Consider the following 26,436-nt stretch of genomic DNA (forward strand, 5'->3'; position numbering starts at 1 on the left):
CAGATACGGACTTCAGGTGCAGAACTTAGACCAGATGGAAAGAGACACCTCTTCATTTATTTTTAAAAGAGAATTATAAACTGGCCATACCTTTGCCCCGAGACAGAGTTCATTTTATGACACTTACCAAAAACAATCTCTCTTTAAAGTGTACAAAACATCACCTGTGTACCAAGAGGTAAAAATGACCCCAGCATTTATAATGTTCATGAATATTACAATTCCATATTTCCTGTCTGAAATATGAAAAAATATTTTAAACATTATTTCTGTTGCTTATAACTCCATAATATGTCTTAAATAGTAAGTAAAAAAGACAAGCATGGGCTCTAATATCTCCATCTGTCAATTTTTTTCTAAAGTTGTGTCAAAGAGAGGCTCAAGAGGGATTTGAGACACTATGTGAAGCTCATTGTCTGATTATATAGCTATTTGGCATAAACTCTTCTACTCATGAACTTCCTATGACTCCAAATTGCCTACATCAATACTTTTAAAATATTTGTTCTTGCCAAAAGCAATTTAAGCACTCCATCAGTAACAGTGGTTCCCTACAGCAGGACCACTCAATGCACCCTAGAAATGAGGCACTGAGAGGGCAGTGAAGTTTTTAAGAAGCTCTCCTGGAAGTTTTGCTATCCTTTCCCACGTTTGGCCACAGTTAAAAAGCACTGGTACTAAGTATAGAGGTCAAATTTCAGTTTGCTATTCAAGGCCCTTGGATTCTAGTTCAGTCTATCTACTTAATCCTCCCTCAATTCCCTCCTCTAACATGAATTTCAATCAGATAGGCTTTTTGATTATTTATTCCTGCCCCTAGTATTTTTCTGTTTGTTTCTTTTCCAAACCTTTACCAATTTTCAAGTGCTGTCTCAATCCCACCTTTTCCAAGATACTTTCTATAGCTTCTTCCAAACAACTGTGTTCTCTTTGTGCGGTCCTTGTTTATAAACCTTGTTTGTCACCAGTATGGGCAGATACAGGACTCCCTTAAAATTTGTTCTGTAATACTGGGTTTATGGTCTGCCCTTACCAATTGATTTAGTAGCTCCACCATCTTTATGTGAAATGCCTTTTACACTGGACTTCACTATCTTGAAAGAAGTTGTTGCTGTATAACAACTTTGGTCTAACTCTCCATTAAATTTATAGATGAGATTCAGTCCTGAAATGACTACCTTAGTCTAACTGAGGCCATTGTTCTTTTCAAACTGAAGATATTCATTGCATTTTATTAAAAGTGCATTGAAATTTTATCAAATTTATCAACTCCAGGCTCTCATATACCCATACTAGTCATTAGGATAAACAGTTCATTCTCCAAATCATTTTTAAAACATTTATTTTGGATTATACATTATATCATATAAAAAGCATAAGGGAATAATAAGAATTTCTACCTTAAAGGACAAACCAGTAGGTGAGGTAAGAAGTGAGCTTGGCTATCCTCGAATTCCATTATTCTATGGGAACAAGGAGTCTAATAAGTTTTTTGAGAAAAAGACGAACAAATGTAATCTGACCTGCATTTGGGGCTAGTTTTTGTTTTACTGTTATTGTGCTGCCAGTACTATGAGGGAAAGAATATCTCTCATATAGTACAATGTCACAAATGTCCTCCCACATAAATTAAACTTTTTAATTGAGCTCATTTATGTGATGGAAACAAGAAGCTCAAATCCTAATTCCAGTAGATCACGGAAGAATGAGCCCAGAAAGTAGAACATTAAAAAGTTATCAAATATGAATCCTTCTTTCCCATTTTTAACTAAAAATACAGATCCGATTTAAAAAAGAAACAATAGGAATGCCTGGGTGGCTCAGTGGTTAAGTGTCTGCCTTCGGTTCAGGTCATGATCCCAGGGTCCTGGGATTAAGTCCCACATCAGGGTCCTTGCTCCATAGGGAGCCTGCTTCTCCCTCTGCTTGCCTCTCCCCCTGCTTGTGTGCTCTCTCGCGCTCTTTCTCTCTTTCTCTCTGACAAATAAATAAATAAATAATCTTTTAAAAAAATAGAAAAGAAATAATAGCAACAAACAGGGCAGATTATAGCCTACAAGTTGGAATCAGAAAGACACAGTAATGCAAAAAGTTATGAATAGAGCATGAGCTAGGCCTTGGCAAAGCAGTGGGAAGTAGGTGATGGATATGAGAGGAACTTTGGAGCAGGAGACAGTAGGCCTTGCAGTTGCTTAGGCTATGAGGATTGACAGAGAGTTGGGCATGTGTGACTGGGAAGGCACTGCTGCTGTGAACTAAAATAGGAAAAGTAAATTGTGGTTCTTTACCTGCCTAGAGAATAAATACACTGATACAAATTAGTTATTGGATTACTTCAAACTATAATTTAGAAGGTGATCTTAGGTCTGTCAAATGTGTTTGGAATTATGATCATCTCATTCTAGGATTAATAACATATGGACTTGAATTATTGTTACTTAAATGCTTCTTGTGAATCTGGCTCGTTTGGATTATGTCTGGAGGCAATGGCTTTTATAGGAACAACTCACTAAGCCAGAACTCTGTTTTTTGGCAGTCAATAATCAGGAAAGAAACCCAGAAAAAGACTTTTGGACCACTCTAATAGATGCCATGCACAAAAAGTACTAGAAGCACAAAAGGCCCAGAATAGCCAACACAATATTAAAGGAGAAGAACAAAATCAGAGGACTGACACTACCCAACTTCAAGACTTACTATAAAGCTGCAGTAATCAAGACAGTGTGTATTGGCAAAAGAATAGATGAATCAATGGAACAGAACAGAAAGCCTCAAAATAGAGACTCACATCAATATAGTCAACTGACCTTCAACAAAGGAACAAAAGCAATACTGTGGAGCAAAGACAGTCCTTGCAACAAATAGTGTTGGAACAACTGGATATCTACATACACAAAATGAATCTAGACATAAATCTTACACCCTTCACAAAAAATAATTCAAAATCATCATAGGCCTAAACATAAAACACAAAACTATAAAATTTCTTGAAGATAACATGGAAGAACACTTACATGACCATGGGTATGGCAATAACTTTTTAGATACAATGCCAAAGGTATAATCCATTAAAGAAAGAATCAATAAACTAGACTTCACTAATATTATAAGCTTCTGCTCTATGAAAGACACTGTCAAAAAAATGAAGACAAGGGGCGCCTGGGTGGCGCAGTCGTTAAGCATCTGCCTTCGGCTCAGGGCGTGATCCCAGCGTTCTGGGATCGAGCCCCACATCAGGCTCCTCTGCTGGTAGCCTGCTTCTTCCTCTCTCACTCCCCCTGCTTGTGTTCCCTCTCTCGCTGGCTGTCTCTGTCAAATAAATAAATAAAAAATCTTTAAAAAAAAAAAAAAGACAAGCCACCAACTGGGAGAAAATATTTACAAAAGGCACATTTTATAAAGGCTTGTTATCCAAAATACCAAAGAACTCTTTTTTTTTTTTTTTTTTTTAGGATTTATTTATTTGAGAGAGAGAGAGTGAGCGAGAGAGAGGAGTGAGGGGAGGGGTAGAAGAAGAGGGAGAAGTAGACTCCCCTCTGAGCAGGAAGCCCAACGTGGGGCTCAATCCGGGACTCCAGGATCATGACCTAAGCTGGAGGCAGACACTTAACCAACTGAGCCACCCAGGCGCCCCCAAAGTATCAAAGAACTCTTAAAACTCAAAAATTAAAAAACAAACAGCCCAATTCAAAGATCTTAATAAACACCTCAACAAAGAAAATATACAGATGACAAAAAGCATATTAGAAAGGCCAAAATCCAGAATACTGACAACTTCAAATGTGGCAATGATATAGAACAGGAACTCTCATTCATTGCTGGTGGGAATGCAAAATGCTACAGTCACTTTGGAAGATAATTTTGTGGTTTCTTACAAAACTAAACATGCTCTTACCATATGATCCAGCAATTGTGCTCCCTAGTATTTACTTCTTTATTTCCACATACACACACACACAAAAACTAATTTTTTCCACACACAAACCTGGCTTCATTTATTTTTCTGAAATTTGGAAGCAACCAAGATGTCCTTCAGTAAGTGAACGGATAAATAAATGGTGATACATTCAGCAAAGGGATATTATTCTGCACGAAAAAGAAATGAGCCATCAAGTCATGAAAAGACATGGAGGAAACTTAAATGCATGTTTCTAAGTGAAAGAAGTCAATCTAAAAAGGCTACATATTGTATGATTCCAACTATATGACATGCTGGAAAAAGCAACACTACGGAGACAGTAAAAAAAAAAAAAAATCAGTAATTGTCAGGGGTTGGGAGCAGACAGGGATGAATAGGCAGAACACACAGGATTTTTAGGGCACTGAAAATAGTCTGACGATACTAGTCCATTTGATACTACAATTATGGATACACGCCATTATACATTTGTCGAAACCCACAGAATGTATAACACCAAGAGTGAACACTACTGTAAACTGTGGACTTTGGGTGATTATGATGTATTAATATATGTTCATCAGTTATAACAAATGTACCACTCTAGTGAGGTAAGCTGATAATGGGAAAGGTTATGTATATGTGGACACAGAAGATATATGGAAAATTTCTGTACTTTAAGCTTAATATTGTTGTGACCCTAAAACCTAAAAAATAAAGCCTATTTTTTCAAAAAAGGACTAGCAGCTTCTGTATTTTATTCAGCATTAATTTCCTTTACCGGGTACCATAAGAGTTCACAGGAGCAATCATGGGTAGATGTTTATATCCATGAGGGAAGATAAGGTTACACCATTAAAAAAAAAAAAAAAAACACCTCAGTGGCTTAAGACAACAAAAATGTATTTCTCATTCACACTACATATCCATTATGGGTTGACAGGTGACTCTGCTTCTCATAGTGACTCAAGATCCAATTGAGCATTTCATCTAAACACAAGCTTCCTGGATCATTACAGCAGGGAAGAAGAGATGATGAATTGTATACAAACTTTTAAAACATTCATCCAGAACTGACACATGTCATTTTTATTCACATTTCTGTGCTCAAGGCAAGTCTGATGTCTACACTTAGTTCAAAGGATTAAGTAAATATAATCTTATCATGTGTCTGAAGAGAAGATCAGGAAATATTCAAGTACATTCAGGTGGTGTGAGATAATGCTGTAGAAACATTATTAAACTGGATGCTCTATACACATGTAAAGGTTTAATATCATTTATTACAAAGTATCTTATCATCTACAAACACTTGGCAGTAACTGGTACTTAGTTATGCACTTATATAATACCCTCCCTGTTATACATTTATACTTCATGGAATGATAATCACTCCCTAAGTAGCCTTTGCTGACCCTCCCCCAACCTAGATGCTCACAGAACTATTATAGTGCCCTGTATTTATTTCTATGTAGCACTGCACACACTGCTTTGTAATTGGCACCCACAGGCAAGGACTGAATCAAAGGCTTCTTTAGCCAACTGTTGGTCAATTATCAGAGTTCCCTCAGTCAGACACACCTTTGAAGCTGTTCAGTAGTCTCCTGGTCCCAAGAACTACATCTCAGCCTGTGTGGCCTTTGGACTGCACATTCTACTCTTGAAGATTGAAAATACTCTTGATCAGCAAATTTTTGAGTTATCCCTAGCACTGGGACTGACAACAAATACATGATGCTAGACTTGCTTACACATTTTAGGTCTTAATATGAGTCTTAGTTGCTATAATATAAAGAATAAAGCAGTGAGGTGATTCTAGTTAAAACAGCTAAACTGTTTATACTTCTATTAGTTCTCTCATTGTGCTGCATGAGTTGTAGATATCTTAGTAAAGTAACAACATAGAATTTCAATGCTTGTGGGCAATGTATTTTTGAAGGGCATTTTTTTGGATTTGTGTTTTATTTTATTTCTTATTGAAGTATAGTTGACACACAATGTTACATTAGTTTCAGATATACAACATAGTGATTCAGCAAGTCTATACATTATGCTGTGCTCCTGATAAGTATGCTACCATCTGTCACCATACAACACTTACAATAGCATTGACTATATTCTCTATAATATGACTATAATCCTTTTATCCTCGAACTTATTCATTCTATAACTAGAAGCCTGTATCTCCCATTCACCTTCATCCATGTTGCCCATTCCCCCTCTCTCTTCCCATCTGACAACTAACAGTTCTATTTATGGGTCTGTTTCTGCCTTTTGTTTGTTTGTTTATTTGTTTTTTAGATTCCACATTTAAGTGAAATTGTACGGTATTTGTCTTTCTCTGTCTGACTTATTTCAGTTAGCATAATATCCTCTAGGTCCATCCATGTTGTTGCAAATGGCAAGATAGCATTCTTTTTTATGCCTGAATAATACTCTATTGTGTATACATACCACATTTTCCTTATCCATTTGTCTATCCATGGACACTTGGGTTCCTTACATACCTTGGCTATGTAAATAATGCTGCAATAGGGGCGCCTGGGTGGCTTAGGCACTCAAGCATCAGACTCTTGATTTTGGCTCAGGCCATGATCTCAGGGTTATGAGATCGAACCCCGTGTTGGGCTCTGCACTAGGTGTGGAGCCTGCTTAACGTTCTCTTTCTCTCTCCCCCAGCCCCTCCTCACTCCCCCCTCCTCTCTCCCTCTCTAAAAAAAAAAAAATGCTGCAATAAACATAGGGGTACAAATATCTTTTTGAATTAGTGTTTTCATTTTCTTTGGGTAAGACCCAGTAGCAGAATTACTGGATTGTATAGTATTTCCATATTTTATTTTTTGAGGAACCTCCATACTATTTTCCCCAGTGGCTCCACCAATTTATATGCCCACCAATAGTGAACAAGTGTTCCCTTTTCTCCACATCTACACCAACACTTATTATTTCTTGTCTTTTTTGATTCTAGCTATTCTGACAGGTGTGAGGTGATATCTCATTGTTGTTTTGATTTGCATTTCCCTGATGATGAGTGATGTTGAGCATCTTTTCATGTGTCTGCTGGCCATCTGCATGTGTTCTTTGGAAAAATGTCCACTGAGGTCCTCTGATCACTTTTATTCTAATAATTTGTTTTTTGAGTTGTATAAGTTCTTTATATACTTTGGATATTGACTTCTTATCAGATATATTTACAAATATCTTCTTTCATTCAGAAGGTTGTTTTTTTTCATTTCGTTGATGGTTTCCATCATTGTACAAAAGCTTTTTATTTTGGTGTAGTAACCAGGTTTGTGTTTCAAATGTACCTATGAGCCAATTTGAAATTCCTTTAGAAAAATAAATAAAAATAAAATTCCTTTAGAATAACTAGACCATCATACATCCCCTATCGGCTATATTTTAAAGTACTGGTTCTATACATATAAGATATGATGGTTTTAACATTAAACAAATCTTTCTCGTCTCATTTAAAGATCATTTCCATTACTATATAAGACTGACTTAGGAATGGCTATATTTTAAAGTACTGGTTCTATCAATATAAGAAAAGATATGATGGTTTTAACATTAAACAAATCTTTCTCGTCTCATTTAAAGATCATTGACATCGCTGTATCAGACTGACTTAGGAATGGCCTGAAATTCAAATTCAGGATTTGAATGTGCTTGGAAAGGCCTACCAAAATCCCAGAAGACAACAGAAAAATTTCCAAAGCCCTTCTAACTTAATAGAAATTAAATTATTCATTTCTTCTTCTTGGGATTTTTCTATCTTTGGACTGCAAAGCCCTACTTAATTCTTGACGAGTAACTCCCAGTTAATTGGTTAACTAACTATAGCCCACAGGTAAAGTCCCTCATAACAAGCACATTAAAAAAAAAACAAAGGTTGTACATAGCAGAGAGTCAGAAGAGTAGAGCTTTGTTAATCTTTTATCAGAAATAATATTTCTTAATGTGTACTTTTTCTGATCTTTCAAGTCTAATGGTCACTATAAAATAGCTGATTGTGTCCATTTTGCACTTGGGGAGAGGCAGGTGAGAAGTGATCAGGGCAATCTATTTAACTTGGCCTCAAAGAAACAGCCATGAACTGGTCTGACCCTTCCTTACCTTTTCCTCCAATTCTTTACTCCCCCCTTCTACCTTTTCCCAAACCAGCTAAATTTACCAAAAAGAATTAAAAAGACTTTACTTGTTTAGTAAAGTGGAAGATATGCCTCTTCTTCCTTTCCTTTCCAGGACTGGGAAAACATCATTAATTTTCCAGTAAAAACCTGGTAACTAACTGGATTTCTAGCCATGGTCCAAAATATTCTCCTTCCTTCACTAGATGGAAGTATGAGCACCTTTCAGACTTCACAAATATCACTGGAAAAGGCTTTTCATTAATATAACCATGACTGCAGTGAAAAATGCTCCTTTCAATCATCCCATATAAAGTTGTCGTTACATCCATCAGAGGGACAGATTTCTTGTAGACTTTTCCCTATGTCGATGCAGTTCATAATTGTTTCCTCACAGACCTCAACAAAACTCTTGTACTTAAACTCTTCCAAACTGGGAGGAAGACATATCCATATAAAAAGCAACAAAGGGACTCCAGCTGCAGAGAGAGGCCATTCCCCTGAGTGAGCAGCCCTCTAGCTGAGAGCTGGCAACCACTTCCCTCAAGGCAACATGAGTTATTCCTGCTTCCTGGTGCTAGCTGACTATCGGTTGAGACCAGGTTTCCTTCTGCTGCTACTGTTTGTTCAGCTCAACCTCCCTCCCAGAATGCATCCTCATTGTTCTACACAGTCAATCCACATACTCGGTGTAAAAGTCCAACTGGAAGTCTTTTTCTGATCAGCTACTCAAGGGCAGGGATCATGCCTTCTATCTCTTCTTATTCCTTCATGGCACCTAGCATACTACCCTGTACATATGAGGTGATTTAGAATTGTTTTTGAAATATACAAGAGGGCAGGGGGATACAAAGAGAAGTGGAATAGGGAGAAACTGAAACATTTTTATTACTGACTTTAAAAAAGAATATATATTAAATAAAAAGTTTTTAAATGGAAATTTTGGACTATTTTCCCCTAAAATTGAACTCTCACCAACATTTGACCATTCTCTTACTTTCCAGCAATGTTGCATGTATATAATAGTTTCTGTGAACATTATCCCAAGAACAAATTGTGATAATTTAAAAAAAAAATTTAGAATGACAACTCTGCCAGAAAATCCAAATTTGAGTCTGGATTGCGTATTTCTTATATTCATTGCTACATCCTTATATCTTGGGCCTTCACACATCTTCTATGATTTTAGAATACTTTTGGCAATATCACTGCATACGATATTTCTTACCAACCATAACCTGTACATCAGAGATAATTCTGGAAATCTTCCTTGCAAAGCTTTTTAAGCAAAAAATAGCATTCCTTCTGTGGAATCCCAGAATGTAAATAAATGTTGCATATAAAAAGGGCACCATGATCACGTAGGTTTGGGAAACTTGGGTTAAATAAAGTTAAACAAGTTACTTTACTGCAGAACTTCTTAGAACTTTCAGTATGTTAAAGTGCAATATGAATCACCAAGGAAGATATAAAACAGCATTTCCCAACATCTCACAGCACTATTCAAGCAACACCTTTGAGGGCCAGGAAAATGTACTTGTAGGACTAGAGTGTCTCTCTGTCCAGTGTCCTTTTTAAACAAACCAGCGCAGTTGTAGTCTAAATTTTCTTGCACACCAAAATAGTTTACAAACCTGTATTCGCCTGGAGGAATTTTCCAGTGCCCCTGGATAGTATGACTGCTTTAACCTTAGAAAGCTTATAGAGAATTAATGATCAACTTGGATTACTTGAATAACATGAAGGTTCAGACACTGAAAAAAATTTCTGGTAAAAAAAGCATCCAATTCTCTTTTCCTCACCATCTCCCTCATCTGCCTATTCTTTAATTCCTTTCAAATTAAAGATAGAGAAAAGAATAAGACAGGCAAATGTCTTTGTGTAGTCCTGACAAAAATAAATATGGGCAAAGAGTCTAGAGGTTGGTCCATTTGATGTTTACGGCAGAGGTTCATGGACCCAAAGGTCTCAGACTTCATGTGAGAACTGGAATTTTTGCATCATTAATGTTCTACCTTTTTCAGACTTTTACCTTATTTTCCCAAAGCAAATCAGACTTCTTTATATATACATAGCAAGTCATGAGATGAACCTTTTATTTTCCCCCCAACAGTATCTAACTAGTTTCAATATTTCTAAGGATTACAAAAAAAAAAAAGTAAAATAGAATAAAAGAAACTTTGTTTTGATGTAATCTAAGAAGGATGTGAAATATACTTATGAGTATTGATAACGATTTTTCATCATTAAATCAGTAAAAATATCTATGACAATAATCTTAGGGGAACATTCTTTAAACTTTCAAGCCACAGTATCTCGGGATGATGATGCATCAAAAGCCTGTTGGAAACAAAAGTTTGGATTCAGAGTGGCATGTGGATACCTGTTTTTCTCAGCAAAATAATTCAGCCATTGTAATTATTTTTAACAGAATTGGGCTTCACACTGTGGGATAATGAGCTGGAAAATGTATTTGTTTTAAATAAAGGCATTTTCACACTACAAGAACACACAAACATCTATGAAACCCAAATGTGCCCGTCCAGCGTGCCTGGTAAAAAAGCCAATTTGATGTTATTTCCAACTGTGTAGAAATAATTTGCTACAAATTCAGGCTACAATGCAAACAGGTGCTACTTCAAAAAAAAAAAAAAAAAAAAAAAAAAAAAAAAAAAGCAAAAACCATGAGTCTGGAGTTGCCAAGAGCTGGGACAGCTGGGAAACATGAAGATGTTCTCTTTTAAATGGAACCCAAGCTTCTGGGCCTATTGGGTTCTGACTCCAAGCATTATGTTTAGTTTGGTCATCCATGAACATAGGACTAGCTGGTCCCTCAAATTACTCTTCAGGTTTCATCAGAGCTTTAGATGTGTAATAGCAACAATAAGAAATCACATGTTGCACAGAATGTGTGGGATGGTGATTCTGAAACGCCAAAAGGGCAGATAGGGGATGTCAGATGCAATTAACCTTCACCCTACACTTCAACAACTTCACCCTTTGAATCAAATAAAAAGACAAAGACAAGGGACACAAAGATAAGGGGCTCAGGCCGTTAAGTGGCGGATTCTTAATTCTGGCTCAGGTCATGATCTCAGGGTTGTGAAATCAAGCCCCAAGTCAGGCTCCACGCTGAGCACAGAGCCTGCTTAAGATTCTCTCTCTCTCTCCCTCTGCTTCCCCCCATCTGCACTCATGCTCCATCTCTAAAAAACAAAAAACAAACAAACAAAACCACAAAAAGACAAAGATGAACCTAAGGGAAGAAGAGTGGAATGGACAGTTGGAAAAATATAGATGGAGTAATTGTAAAGAGAAGGGAAGGAGGGGATCCTAACACTGGATCAATGGGTTGAATTATGCAGCAAGAACAAATGGTATAAAGAATGCAATTCAAAGAAATGAATTAAAAATCAACAAGTTTTGAAGGGAAATTTTCAAGAGTGCAAAAATAATGTAAGTGTACAAAATTTAGACTGGTATTATGCACAAATGGGTGTTTAATAAATCCTGCTCAGTGTTAATGATTTTTGCTTGGATCTTAAAGCACTTCCAGTACTCATCCTTATCTCTGCCTTGAGTTTACTGTTAGCTCTCATTGGGTTATCAATGAGTTTGATGATTTCAAATCTTCTTTCTTGCAGATTTAGTTTTAAGACTCTGCTCCAACAATTCCAATGTGTAGAAGAGTTTTACCCACACCACTAAGCAATTCTTGCACATTATCTGGGTATCCTACAATTCAAGTTAATTCTGACACTATCCACCTGCAGATTTCATCAGATCCCACAGACTAAGGGCTCAGCCCTACAAAACGGCTCCTGCCCCTTCAGATGCCAATCACAAGTCCAGATTATCACCTGCGCTTTGACCAACCAGCCATAACTCAGGTTTCCAATGATTCCCTCATTGGGTTTGATTAAGTTGCTAGAGTGGCTCACAGAATTTGGAGAAATATTTTACCCACTAGATTTACTTAATTACTAGTTTATCATAAAAGAATATACTCAAAAACAGCCAGGGGAAAGAGATGCATAGGGCGAAGTATGTGGAAAGGGGAGAGAGATTCCACGCCCTCTCCAGGAGCATCACTTTCCCTGCACTCCCATGTGTTCACCAACCTGGAAGCTCTCAGAACCCTGTCCTTTTTGCTTTTATAGAGGCTTCATTACATAGGTATAGTTGATTAAATTATTGGCCATTGGTGATTAGACTCAATCTGTAGCCCCTCTGCGCTGGGGGGGAGGAGAGGTGCAAAAGACTAGAAGTTCCAACTTCCCAAGGTTGGTTCCCTAGTCTACCAGCCCAGATCCTTAGGTGATCAAGGGGCATTCCACAAGTTGCTGCATTAACATACAAAAGACACCTTCATCACCCTCATCACTTAGGAAATTCCAAGGAGCTCTGTGCCAGGAATAGGATTGAAGACCAAATATGTTTTTCTTATTATAAATCACAACATAGGTTTCCTTCTCCTAATTCTCTAAACCACCTCTTTGCCCCCAAAAACGGTTCCTCAACAGAGAAATCTACTCTGAATTTCCAAGGAATTCACCAGTACTAACAGAACTTCTGCAGAACCTACCACGTCCTGACCTGATTCTCAGCAAGGAGTTTCCAGGTAATAAATAAAGAAGTCCAAGAATGCACTTGAAATATCCCAGACTTCCAAAATCCATTTACCACTGAAAAGACAAAATTGTCTAAGGCAGTTGTTAGCATAGGCTGAGTCATAGTTTCACATGACTAATTTATATACTGCCCAAGTGCTGAAATAAATGTAATTAAGTCAGCTTTAAGTACCATATACAGTGAGACATTTACCCTTTATCTTACACTGTGCCAAACATAAAAATGACTTGGTTGTACAAAAATGACTTTCACTAAATTAGCTTAATTTGAAATTCTGATAGCTGAACTCACACATATGAAGCAAGTATCTTCCTTTTAGAATTGATGTTGCTGTTCTCTTTGGGGTTTCTTGATCACCCTGGGGAAAGAAATCATGTTTCCATAACACAGCACAGGGATAGCTGAAAATATAAAATATAGTATTTGAATTTTATTGCTACTCAAAGAGGTCCCAGGATAGGATCTTCCTCATACTAACTTGTCCTGGAGAAAAGTGTACTGCTTTTTTCAGGCCTTGGAAAACAAGCTGTCAACTACTGAGACCTAGTTATTTTTAATCCCAACTCCTTCCAAGGAGGGTGGGTCCCATTAGAAGCAGGGCCTATTGTTTCACTAAACCAATACTGGGTGTGGGTTTGAAAACCTGAGGGTGATGTATTGACAAGAGATTAATTGCTCTATATCTAGAATGGAAAGGAATTTAAGATTCCTGGTGGAAAATCAAGGAAGCTGAAAGGAGTCAGGATTCTGAATACTGCAGGGAGTCCCAATGCCACTAAAGAAGGACACTAGAGAAAAATATTGAAAAATAACTATTAGTTTTTTGCAATGGATTGAGGAATTTGAACTCTGAATTCGGTTTTCCAAATAAGTCATGTGATTTCATTTTAAATAAGAAAACATAGCTTTCATTATTTTGTACATTCTATTATTTAAAGAAAAACATTATATATGTTCTTTAATACTTAAGATATTTATTTTTTTTTAAAGATTTTGTGTGTATGTCAAAATGAGGGATCAAAAACTTTCCCAAACACAGAAATGTCTTGTTCCTTCTAAAGAATGAAAGGCCTTGTACCTCTTAAGAATCATCATTTTCTTGTATTTACTTCTCAGAGAATGAGGCACACAGTGAACTCCACTACTTCAATCAGCAGCTAGAATTTGTCATTGCCAAACAAAAAGTCTGAAAAAAATTATTTCTGCTCACAATATTACAGTAGATTACAATTTAAGTAAGAAAACTTTCAGATATATTATTTTGTATTTATAGCATAGTTCTGACTTGTTTGTGTAAACAAAGTGATATTCTTATTTATGTATTTCTATAAAACAAGTGTCTAGAGGAAAGGCAGACTCATTCTGTAAGCCCTCCAAGACAGGAAAATGATTTAGCCATGTAGTCTTTTAACTGCTTCGTTAGTACTCCAGTTTCTCACTTCATCAAATTGGAATAATGCTTACTTCTATGATATACGCAGGGATATCATGAGGATAAAAGAAAAAGAAAACATTTAAGGTTCTATTCATTCACTGAAGGAATAACTTACTAATTGTTTTTTCTTTTACAGATTTTTATTTTTTAACTACAGAAGTGATACTGATTCAGGCTGGCTGGGTCTGAGGACCCAGAGGCAGTGCTTCAGGACCAGCCAAAAGGGTCCCTGGCTTCATGCAGGATAGGAATCTAATGCCAGACTAGAGGAAAGTGAGAGCAAAGATATACAGAGGAAGTGCAGATACAGACCGTCTGGGATACTCCCTCTGACAGGAAAGAAGAGTGTCTCATCTTTGCTTGGGGCCTGGGGTTTTTATTGAGGATTATTTATGTGTCCTCTCAGGTATCCAGGAACTGGTGTAAAATAAAGGCAAGTATTTAGGTGTCCTCCATAAGTCATTTATGCCCTGGAACCTGGAGTCTTGGTGAATCAGTGCTCTGGAAAACATACATGACCTTGCCCAGTCGCTCCTTACATGTTATCTATTGTTCTGGAAGACTCCAAAGAAATCATTAACTCCTTGTTTACAAGGAGGACAGACATTATCTGTATTATAAGGCATGTGTGTGTAGGGTGAGGGTGCAGGTCCTAGCAAGAATTGAAGCAGGAAAAGGATCAAAAAAAGGCAGGCCTTCACAGAGTCCCTTCAGTTTCCCTATACCAATGTTAACAAGTCTCAGTAGAGAGGTAAGAATTCTACAAAAAATTAAAACCTCATTTTACCTCCCCCTTACCTACCAAATTCTGCTCCCTCTTCAAAAGTAATTATTTTCAATTATTAGAGATTTTTTCTTTTTATTTTTGTTGTTAATTTCTAATTTTATCGCATTATTATCAGAGCATGGGGCCAGAACTTTCCATTTTTCTGAATGTACTGAAATTGGAAGAGGGTGGAGCTTTATTAATTGTTGGGGGGTTTTTGCATATCTTTCATGAAGGTTTGAAAAGGATGTGTATTTTATATATATAGGTTACAAAGATAGAGGCAGAAATGGAGATACGTTAGAGCAATATCACTGATTGTTATTGAAATCTTACTTATTTCTACCAATTTTTTTTGTCCAGCTGATCTTTCAAATTCTGAGAGTATATTAAGTTTCCAACTCCTTTCACATAAGTTACTTTCTTTGTATTTTTAACAATTTTTTCTTCATGGCTATTGCATCTTCTCAGTGAGCTGTTTATATTTTAACATAAAATATCCTTTTTGCTTAACAAATATTTTTGGCCTTAGATCTACTTTTTGATCCACTGCCATACATGCTTTAGTTTTGTTAGATTGTTTCACATATATATTTTTTAATTTTCAACCTTTCTGTAACTATTTTGTTTTACTGTTATTTCTAAATCATACCTAAATATGGGTTTTTAATCCAATTTGAAACCTCCATCTTTTAATAGAGAAATTATATCCATTAATAAAAACATTCTTAATAAATATAATTATATAATTAAAAATTACTACTCACCATAAAGATCATGACAAATATCACAATTAGTGACATATTTCTCAATATTTCTATTGCCTAGTTTGTCTTCTATTGACTATGCTTTTATGTCCTCTCTTGCCCTCCTTTGTCCTACTGGACTTTTTGACTTATTAATGTTCTATTTTATTTCTTTTCTTCTATTTGAAAGTTACAGAGCGGGCACCTGGGTGGCTCAGTCAGTTAAGTATCTGCCTTCAGCTCAGGTCATGATCTCCAGCTCCTGGGACTGAGCCCCGCATCGTGCTTCCTGCTCAGTAGGGAGCCTGCTTCTCTCTCTCACTCTCTCTCTCTGCCTCTCCCCACTGCCCGTTCTCTCTCTCAAATAAATTAAAAAAATCTTCAAAAAAAAAAAAAGAATGAAAGTTACAGAGTCTACTTATATTGTTCAGTGATTACTTTTACATTTTTATCACACATATTTACATTTATATTTTTCAAACACATCTACAATTAAATAGTATCTATAACCAAAAAACAAATAATCCAGTTAAGAAATGGGTAAAGACATGAATAGACATTTTTCCAAAGAAGACATACAGATCAAAAAGTTAAAAATAGAACTACCCTATCACCCAGCAACTGCACTACTAGGTATTTACCCAAAGGATGTAAAAATACGGATCCAAAGGGGCACATGCACCTTGATGTTTACAGCAGCACTATCAACAATAGCCAAATTATGGAAAGAGCTCAAGCGTCTACCAAAAAGGAATGAAATCTTGCAATTTTCAGTGATGTAGATGGAGCTACAGTGTATTATGCTAAGCAAAGTAAGTCAGTCAGAGAAAGACAAATACCATGTGATTCCACTCATGTGGAATTTAAGAAAAAAAAACAAATGGACATGGGGGAAAGGGAAAGAAGAGAGAGGGAGGCAAATTATAAGAGACTCAACTATAGGGAACAAACCAGGTTGCTGGAGGGGAGACGGGCAGGGGATGGGCTAAATGGGTGATGAGTATTAAGGAGGGCACTTTTGCTGAGCACTGGGTGCTATATGTAAGTGATGAATCACTAAAGTCTACTCCTGAAACTAAGATTACACTATATTCACTAACTAGAATTTAAATAAAAACTTTAAAAAATAACTAAATAATAATTAAATAGTAAATAGTATCTACATTCTCTTGCTGTACAAAGGAAAAACCTAGCATTCTCTAACTTTCCTTGATCCAGCATATGATGTAATTACCTAATAAATTAGTTGCAGATTAATTTATTTGTATTGTGTATTGGCAATTATTTAACAATTGAAAGCTTTACTGGATTTTGCTCACCAGAATTTCTTGTATTCCATAGCTTGCTCTTCCTGCAAAATATGCTTGAGGTTGTGAACTGCTTGAAGCCTTATTGCCTAAAAATGTTTAAACTTTGCCCTCATATTTCAATTATAGTTAGGATGTGCATAGACTTCTAAATTAAAAACTATTTTCACTCAGGGAATATTATGCAGCCTTAAAAAAGAAGGAAATCCTGTTGTATGCTACAAGATGCATGAACCTTGAGAACATGCTAAGTGAAATAAGCATGTCACAAAAAGACAAATATTGTATGATTCCACTCATATGAAGTGTTTATAGAAGACAAAATCATACAAACATCAAGTAAAAAGCTAGTTGCTGAGGGCTGGAGGAAAAGGGGAGGAGGAATATGTGTTAAATGCGTACCGAGTTTCAAGTTTGCAAGATGAAAAAGTTCTAGATATCTGTTGTATAGCAATGTAAATATACATAATAGTACTGAACTGTACACATAAAAACTGTTAAGATAGTAAGTTTAATGTGGTGTGTTTTTTACCACCACAACAAAAATTATTGTCACTCACTTATTTAAAGATATTTCTCAATTTTCATCTTACATTCAGGGCGATGGATTAAAAAAAAATCTAATGCTAATCTGTTTCTCATTCTTTAGTAATTAACAGTCTATTCCTTTCTAAAAGCTATTTGCATTTTTGCTTTATCTTTGGTATTCTAATCTTAACATACCGTGTCTAACTGGGTGTCTTTTTTCATTCACTATGTTCAGCACTTACTGGCTCTTTCAATAAGAGCAATAAGATCCTTCTTCAATTCTGGGAGATTCTCTTCTATTATTGATTTGAGTATTCCATTCCCTCCTTCTGGAACTTCCTTGAAGCCTCAATTTATTTCTTCATGTCTCTCAACTCTTCTCTTGTAGATACCATGTCTTCATAATTTCGGTCTCTATCATGGGCAGAGTTTTCATCTTTATTTTCCAGACCACTAATTTGTTCTTTGTATATGCCCATTTTATGGTTCAGTCCATCTACCAAATTTTATTTTGCAAGGATATTTTTAATTTCCACACATTGTTTTTTATTGTTCAATTGTTCTCTTTTCATAGCAGCCTATTGAACTGTGAAGGCTTCTTGAATATCTCTAAGGATACTAAGAATATTTTTTTAAATTCTTTTTTAATGTTCTCCAAATTATTTGTCTTTTAAATATCATGCCATTGAATTTTATTACCCACTACTCTGTTTTATTGTTGTAATTATTATCCTCCAGTTCACCGACTTTCATTTCTTGAAGATTTTAATTTTTGGTTCATTGTCACTCCATCCAACAGTCTTGTTGCTTTAACTCTAGCCAATTTCCATTTCTACATGGATGAACTTCTACTCTCCAGTAATCTTACACTCCACCTTAGCCATTAACACTAATGGTTATTTGTACCTTAGACTTTGCTGACAGTTTCAACCCCTCCATGATCTCAATTTCACATAGTTCATCCTCAAACTATCATGTTGGGGAGCTCTAATACCCCAGCTCTAACAACACATTCGTCCAACCTGGATCTCCAAGCCATTAATCCTACCATATTTTCTCTTATCTTCCCTCCTAAATCACCTTAAGTTTCATGGTCAATCATTATATTAACTCCCTTACACATGCATTCAATTCCTTTGTTTCACTGTCACTTTATTATAGTCATCTGACTAAATCACAAGCCTGTATAAATCCAAATTTCTGCCTGTTTCAAACCTACACCTGGTCAACTGAACATGGCTGCATGATGTCACTACAAATTTAAATGGGTCCTTGATGGGCCCAGTAATCATACAACAGTTCTCCAGTTCATTTGTTCTGCTAGTCACAGATAACTATCTCATTCCTTTCAAATATTTCAACATATCCACTCACCTCCTCACTCTCACCTGATGACACTGTTTCTTATTTCACTGAGAAAATTGAAGCAACCATAAGAGAACTTTACACATTCTCTTCCCACCTACTAGCTAAATTCCACCACGAGACCTTCCCAATTACCAACACCTGCAAAATATACGTTGCTTTCCTACCTTTTCCTATAAATAAACTACCTACACTCCTGTTTAAAGCCTTGCCTCCTCTTGTACCAAATACAATCTTTCAAGGACACAATTCCAGAACTCTCCCTTCTCCCTTCTATATCATCAAAGTCCTATTCTCTACTGTGCCTTCATCATCCACAAACATATGTTTATGTCTCCCATCTTTCAAAACAAACATATTTCTCTTCATGAATTTGTTACGTAGCAATAGATAACAAATACAGTAATGATATGTTCTACATAGATGTCCCCTTCAAACTTATTGAAGCAAATATTAACTCATTATTTTAATGACGTCAATGGATTACTTGGGAATTGGGGAAGACAGAAGGAAATTTCAAACAGAAAGTATTTCGATTTTAAAAAATCTAAAAGTGGGAATAACATGAACACCAAAACAGGGCTTTGAACTCACTGTTCTTGGAATGGTCAGAGCAGCCAGCCTGGTGAGTAATGCTTGCAAAGAGCATAAAAGCTTGAAATTAAAATTCAGACTTCACCCTCAGTGAGATAGAAGCCATCCTGAACTTTTCCAAATGGAAACGGGCATGATCAAAATGCCTGGGAGGAAAGATAACTTTAGGTTTCAGTGGGGATAGACTGATGATTGCAAAGCTAAAACAGTACTACTGAAGCAAAGGGATAACTAAGGATACCATTACTAGACAAGACCAGTAGAAAAAAAAGGAAAATTCTTAACCTGTGGTAGAAGAGCATAGAAAGGACAATCAGTAAATTTTACTGTAAGTTTTTAAGACACATTTAATACCATTTCCTTGTTTTGATTATGTTACTTTATCGCTTGAGATCTGAATATAATTGCCTCTACTTGCCTGTTTACTTCCTGAGAAATTTCCAAAATATTCCTCCAGAATTTGTGAATTTTCAGAAGGCCTCAGTTCTGAGAGCCACCTACAGCTGTCAATTCCTTTCTCTGCTGGGTTAATTCACTTTATCATCTTACTCTTCCACTTGTATGGTCTAAGTTTATACCATTTTAACATGAACATGAAACTTAGTTCCTTTCTTTGGTTTCCTCTCCCTTTAAAAATACATTAAACATTTTATTTCTTTATATGAGGCTTTTGAGTGTTATTTGGTAGGTTTTACTAAAGTTTTGGGAAAGGTGGCAATAGTTCACACTATAAATGATGTAACATTAAACATTAGATAACCCTATTCATTGTCAAAGACACTCAGCAAATGTTATCTTCTTGCGTTTTAGATTCTTGTCATATTGCTTTTCTTCTTTCTCTCTCCTCTCTTTCATCTCTCTCTTGTCCATCCTCAGAAATTTATCAAGGTATTTTCCTAAGCAAAGATTGATCCCTCCCTCAGAGAAATTTTAGTGCCACCTGTTAAGATAATTAGTTTTTACTTTGCTACACTTGGTTGGCTGGTTAGTAAGAAATTAAGTACGACTTATGTTGAAGATTATTACACAATTTCTTGATATTGAAAAAGTAATATGAATCAAAGGCAGAGAATTTTTATGGCCAGAATAGAAGATGGCACAAGAATTTATGCAGTAATGACACTGTGTGATACTAAACAACAGGAAAGCAAATATTACACTGAAAGTAACTAGGGCACCTATACTTTGCTTTACAATTTGCCAATAAATAAGTACGTATTATTTTACTTTTCTGGTATGAACTGTATTTTAGGATAACCAAATAGCCATATTTGATGAACAAAAGGTTTTTGTTTGTTTTTAACAGAATTCCAGCAAATAAATGTGAAATGAATGAAAAAAATTTTAGTCGCCATTCTTTAATTACTAACAAAATAACTAAATCAGGCAATAATCACCAACACATGAAACCATTAGGAAAAAAAGTAGATAGGAACTTAAGATGGAAGGTTCAGTTTATCACTATCTGAATCCTCTGGATCAATCTTAGTATCACAGAAAGTGAGTCAAACAGCCATTAGATGCATTCTGAGTTGAAATATACCTGCCAGCATATACATGTCAAGTATTTTCATAATTGTGTTTGGAGACATATGAATTATTTCAAATTTCGTACTCATTAACACAAAAATCATAAACATGCTGATTTAGGTTTAGTTTACTTTCTAGAGGAGTTCAAAATTATCATTTTCATTCAAAAAAATACTTACTGAGTACCTTTTATGTTATAGGCACTGTGCCAGGTTTTGTGGATTCAAAGGTGAAAGGATCCAAACCCCATCTTCAAAGAGTTTACAGTCACGTGAATGAACACTCTTCCAATCACATCAGAAGAGGTAAATGCAACAGTGGAAGCTATGAAGGCTGTCCCCTGTTCCCCTAGAGCAGGTTTCAGAGAAGAGTGGATGCCAGAGACTGCATATAAATGATGAGCATCTCGCTAATCTGACAGTGGAGAAACTGCCATTCATTATACAAGGAATACCAAGCACCAAAAAAACAGGAGCAGTGAGAAAATGCACCATATTCAGGAAATAGCAAGTGGTCTGGTTTAGCTAAAATAAAGGGTGCATGAGGTGATGAGAAGGTGGTGGGTTTTCAGGAGCTAAGACTTAAATTTGTAGGGGAAAGGGAGAAATTATGAAGTACTTTGTTATATTAAAGATTTAAATTTTATATGACAGATGTTGGGTTGCTACTGTGTTTTTTAAAGCAGAAGAGTGACAGATTATATTTGCTGATGATTGAGATCACCAAGAAGTCTTATGAAAGATGAGTTGAGGCAGGGCACACCAAGAGACAAGCATGGTTCGTTACTCTGAAACTTTGATAATGAGAGAACAAGGCCACAGGAGTGGGCCAAACAGGAAAGGTTGAATGGGGCATTTAAAAGGGGGAAAAGCTAATGTCCAGATTTTAAACTTAGATGATGGAGTGTGCCAATTCACTGTGTATCAGCTAAAAAAATAGAAAGAGAGAGAGGGAGACTGAAAACATGTCTTCCAGAGCTTTCTCATCTATTTGGTATGTTCCAATTAAGCAATAAGGATTCTTAGGACATTATTGAAATGTCATGGCCTTAAAAATGTCATTATTTCTCAACAAAAAGGCGAATTAGAGTTGAACAGGTTCTTCTCTGGTCTCAGAACCAAATTATCTTTTAGAGTTTATTTATATAAAGAATAAGAATTGGATTATTTACACTCATCTAGCATGAGGAAAGAAGAGAAGGAAATCTGATGACAAGAGATGTGGTGATGTATGTTGGGACGAGCCCTGCATTCTAATGACATCTTTTAACAGTCCTCTTTTACAGCAGCACACTTGTACCAGCTGTTGAGTGGTTTTACTTACATCCATTTTAGCCTGTGCATTTAGATGGTATGTACAACCAAGTTTCCTATTTTTAGAATATTATTTGGGCCTGTGAGTTATACAATATTCTGAAGAGCATATCTTCAACATCAAGTGCAAAGACCAGATGGATGGAAACTATTTCTTACACTCGGTGATTTATTTAAGTCTCCACCTGGCTCTTGAATTCCATGCAGTATTTAAATCTAGATAATATAACAAAACCATGTCTGATTCTATGATATGTCCATGAGCTTAGGGAACATGCACTCTAACAGAAAGACAATACACATAGCTGCATTCCCTATAGGTAGTCTGACTTATAATAAATATGGGTATATTTTCCCACTGACTCTCTACCTATTCTGATCCAAAAATACTTTTTAAAATGCATTTCTTCTTTCTTTCTTAGCACATTTCTTTGTGATCCTACAGAATGAAGGAGCAGAGATGATAAGTAAGTGAGGAGAATGAGAGTTAGGCAGAAAAGATCAGCAGTGAAAATGCCAAGGGAGATGAAGAAATAAAGAGAAAAGACTACGTGTCTCCCCTAGAATACAAGTAAGGGTGCATGGATGAGTTCTACATCTATAAAGAAAAAATTCCAGGTGCGCCCAGGTGGTTCAGTTGGTCAAGACTCTGTCTTAGGCTCAGGTCATGATTTCAGGGTCCTGGGATTTAGCTGTGCCTGGCTCCCTGCTCAGTGGGGAATCTGCTTCTCGCCCTCTCCCTCTACCCCTCCCCATGCGTGCTCTCTCTCTCTCTCTCTCGAACAAATAAAACCTTTAAAAACAAAATTCCAAAAGACTTACCAGTGAGTTACTACCCTGAAAAATATTTGCATAAAGTTGGCCAGAAGAAATAAAATGGCTATTACCTTAAAAGAAGACAAAGTGAAATGAATTACTAGTCTATGTGGTAAAACTCCAGCATAGCATGAAGGACAAAGGCTTTGGGGCCACAGAGGCCTAGATTTCAAACTTCCATTTTTCCACTTAGCAGCAAGGTGACTTTAAACAAGTCATTTAATCCTCCAAGCCCTGGGTGCTTCTTGGTTTACATGCCAATAAGAATACCTAACTCAGGGCTATAGTGAGAATTGGATTATACAATGTTTGGGGAGCATTTTGTCTGCCACTAGTATGTAATAGGCACTGATGATGACTTAGTTGCCCCAGTGTAATCAATAAGACATAAGCAAGATGTCTCTGCAGAAGGTGTTCTAGGACAGGCAAGGGAAACTGAGAAAACTAAATGGAAAAGGCCATAGATGTTTATGATTGGATTAAAACATGAAAACAAAGGTTATACTTCAGATAGAAGGGAAGTATGACATCCGGTCAGTCAAAGCAAAGTCAGTCTTGTTTTGTGGGCATAAATGATCAATCGTTATTCCTCTAAGGCTATATAAAAAAGGCTTTTTGCCCAGTTGTTTAGGACCATGTTGATAGAGATGGTTTCTCAGTCATGACCTGCTAGACACTTCTGGAAAAGTTAAACTATCCAAACCATTTTTTTTTCACTCATGTGCTTTTTTTCCCTTCCTCAGTGAATGTGTTAGGTGAATGAATAGATGAATCAAGCAATCAATGGATGGATCAATCAATCAATCAATCAATCCTTAGATTAGAAACCCAAAGTGTCACCCATCTTAATGCGTGAAATAAAGTACAGTGTTACTCAGTCAGTAAAATCACCGGAAAAAGAAAGTTGCAGCTATTAGGAATGGCATTTTTCAACAAGCAACTCTGAATTAAATGAGTTCTATTTTACTTTTGCCCATTATTTAAATATGCCATAAACACATGCTGCAGAAGTGTCCAAAAGGCAAGTAACTTTCACTCTATGCCTCACGGTTACCACTCATTATCTAAAGCTATTCCAACAGCAGAGATAATCACCCAGCCTTTGGTGACCTGGAAGCCCTCCAGGAATCAATTTGCATTAGCAAAGCTTTGCTTGCCTTACATGCTGACTTCTCAAACTCGCCCTACACTGTGGCGGGAATACACTGCCCTGATTAGCAATCCACTTCCCCATTTCTTTTGGTAAGAATCAAATCCCAATTTTCAAATTTCCTCCACTTCCTCCCTGCAAAACATGTAAAACGACTCCTCTGAAAGACAGTAAAACATCATTAGAAGGCACTTCACAATGTCAAATTTCAATTCACAGAATGTCAGGATAGGAAAAGCATTGCTAGGTATGCCATCTTATGCCCTCCCACCTGTGTTATAATTGGGCCACTATCTAATGTGCTAATGATTCAAATGATCTTAAAATAGCTCCCTGTTGTCCAGAATTAATCATGACACTGTGTTATTTCATGAGCAGGTGGCCTCCATGTTTGATATTACTAAAGGCATTACTGAACTCAGACTCCCTGCTCCCTAACATTAATTCATAATGGCAGTCCTAGCCACTTTGCCACTAACTTTGCCACTTACTAGGTGAGTCAGTGTAGCAAATTTACTTGGGCTCTTTATGCCTCAGTTTCTTCATTTATACAATAGAGACAAAAGCACCTACCTCTGAGGGTTGTGTTGAAGATTAAATGAGTTAATACATATAAAACCTTAGAACAGGATGTGGTACATAGTAAGAATTCTAGAGGCAACAGCTGTGAGGAATTTTGAGTTTTATTTAATTGGAGAGCTAGGTTTGGAAGTAGGGCTACTGCCATTCATGCTTAATGAATTGTTTGGCTCTGAAGTGCAGCTTACTCAGAAAGGTGCATGGATCAAACCATGTCATTCAAAGCCTGAAAAGAATGTGACAGGGCAGGGAGGATATGTTCCTGAGAGAATCTGTATGTATTTATTATCTGCCAGGGAAGTTAGAGGCCACTAGGGAGCGTTAATATTCCTCCTCTTCATTCACATTGATGGAGCTTGAACTTCCAAGCCACAGGCCATCTTATCCCTTAGTATTGATATCACAATCCAGAGCTTTGAACTGATTATTATTAAAGGTAGGCTTTGCCTGAGTCTTAGATATTGGTTCCCAATGTCTCCCATATGGCTACGTGAGAATCATCTGCAATACATGCTAAACATAGATCCTAAGTCCCATTTCTGAACCTTTTGATTCAGAAAGTCTTGGGATAGGGCTTGGGAAACTAGTAATTCTGAGGCATAGTCCAGGTTTGAGAACTACCCCTGCCAAACAGGATAATTTTTTTTTCCACTGAAGAAGAAACAGCTATTTTGGGGGGGAATATTTAACTTATTTACTTTATCCAATTAGACTCCTCCAAACTCTACATCCTCAATCACGTTAGTATACTTAACAGCAAAAACTCTAGCCATCTTACAGATTGTAGTAGATCTCCTCAGCTTCCATTCCCTCCTTCCCTCTAATTTCATAGTCAGGTTTTGGCAGAAGTGACCCATCTCCAGCTCTGGCGTTGTTGTGGGGAAGGTACTGAATGAGTCAAAGCAATCTGTGCATCCTGTCTTCTTGGCCACAAGAATAAATATGAACTTAATTTGAGCAAATGGGATGAGATATTTTTGGAGCCTTCTCAGAGGAGCTTCTTCTGTTTCGCTCTCTTTCTCTCTCTCTTGGGAGGAACTAACAGAAAAGAATTCTCCCTGTTCCACCAAAAATAAATGATGCAGCATTAAACACTAACCTGGATGCTGTTGACAGGGGCTTAGAAACTATGAAAGAAGACAGCTTTAGAATGAAGCCAGCACTGTGGAAAATTAAATGCAGAGACAGAAACAACTCATGTCCCAAGAAACACCACTCAGCAACTGGATGAAGCATCACCTGAACTTCATCTTACCATGGAACATTTTTGATATGTAACCCAAAACATTTCCTGTGTAGTTGAAGCAGGTTTGAGCTGCATTTTCTAGTTTTTGAAACTGAAGTATCTCTACTGATCCATAGTCCATAACTAATAGTTCAAAGCCTCATCATGTTGGTCTTGTTCTCAACATCACAGTTAATCCAAAAGCCCTTGTGTAGAAGAACACTAGCCCATCCTATTCTTAAAACTCATACTCAGGCCTGCAACTCTAATCTTCCCAATTCCTTGTGTATGTCTCAGAGACAGCTAGGGTACTCCCTCACTTTTCCTCCTGTCTTACTGGTTATTCCTTCTTAGGCTTCTTTGCCAGGTCTTCCTCTTCTCTCTGACCCCCTTACTCTCGCCGGTTCAGTCCTTAGACCAGT

The sequence above is a fragment of the Ursus maritimus genome, unplaced genomic scaffold (genome assembly GCF_017311325.1).
Source record: "Ursus maritimus isolate PB19 unplaced genomic scaffold, ASM1731132v1 scaffold_36, whole genome shotgun sequence".
Taxonomy (NCBI): domain Eukaryota; kingdom Metazoa; phylum Chordata; class Mammalia; order Carnivora; family Ursidae; genus Ursus; species Ursus maritimus.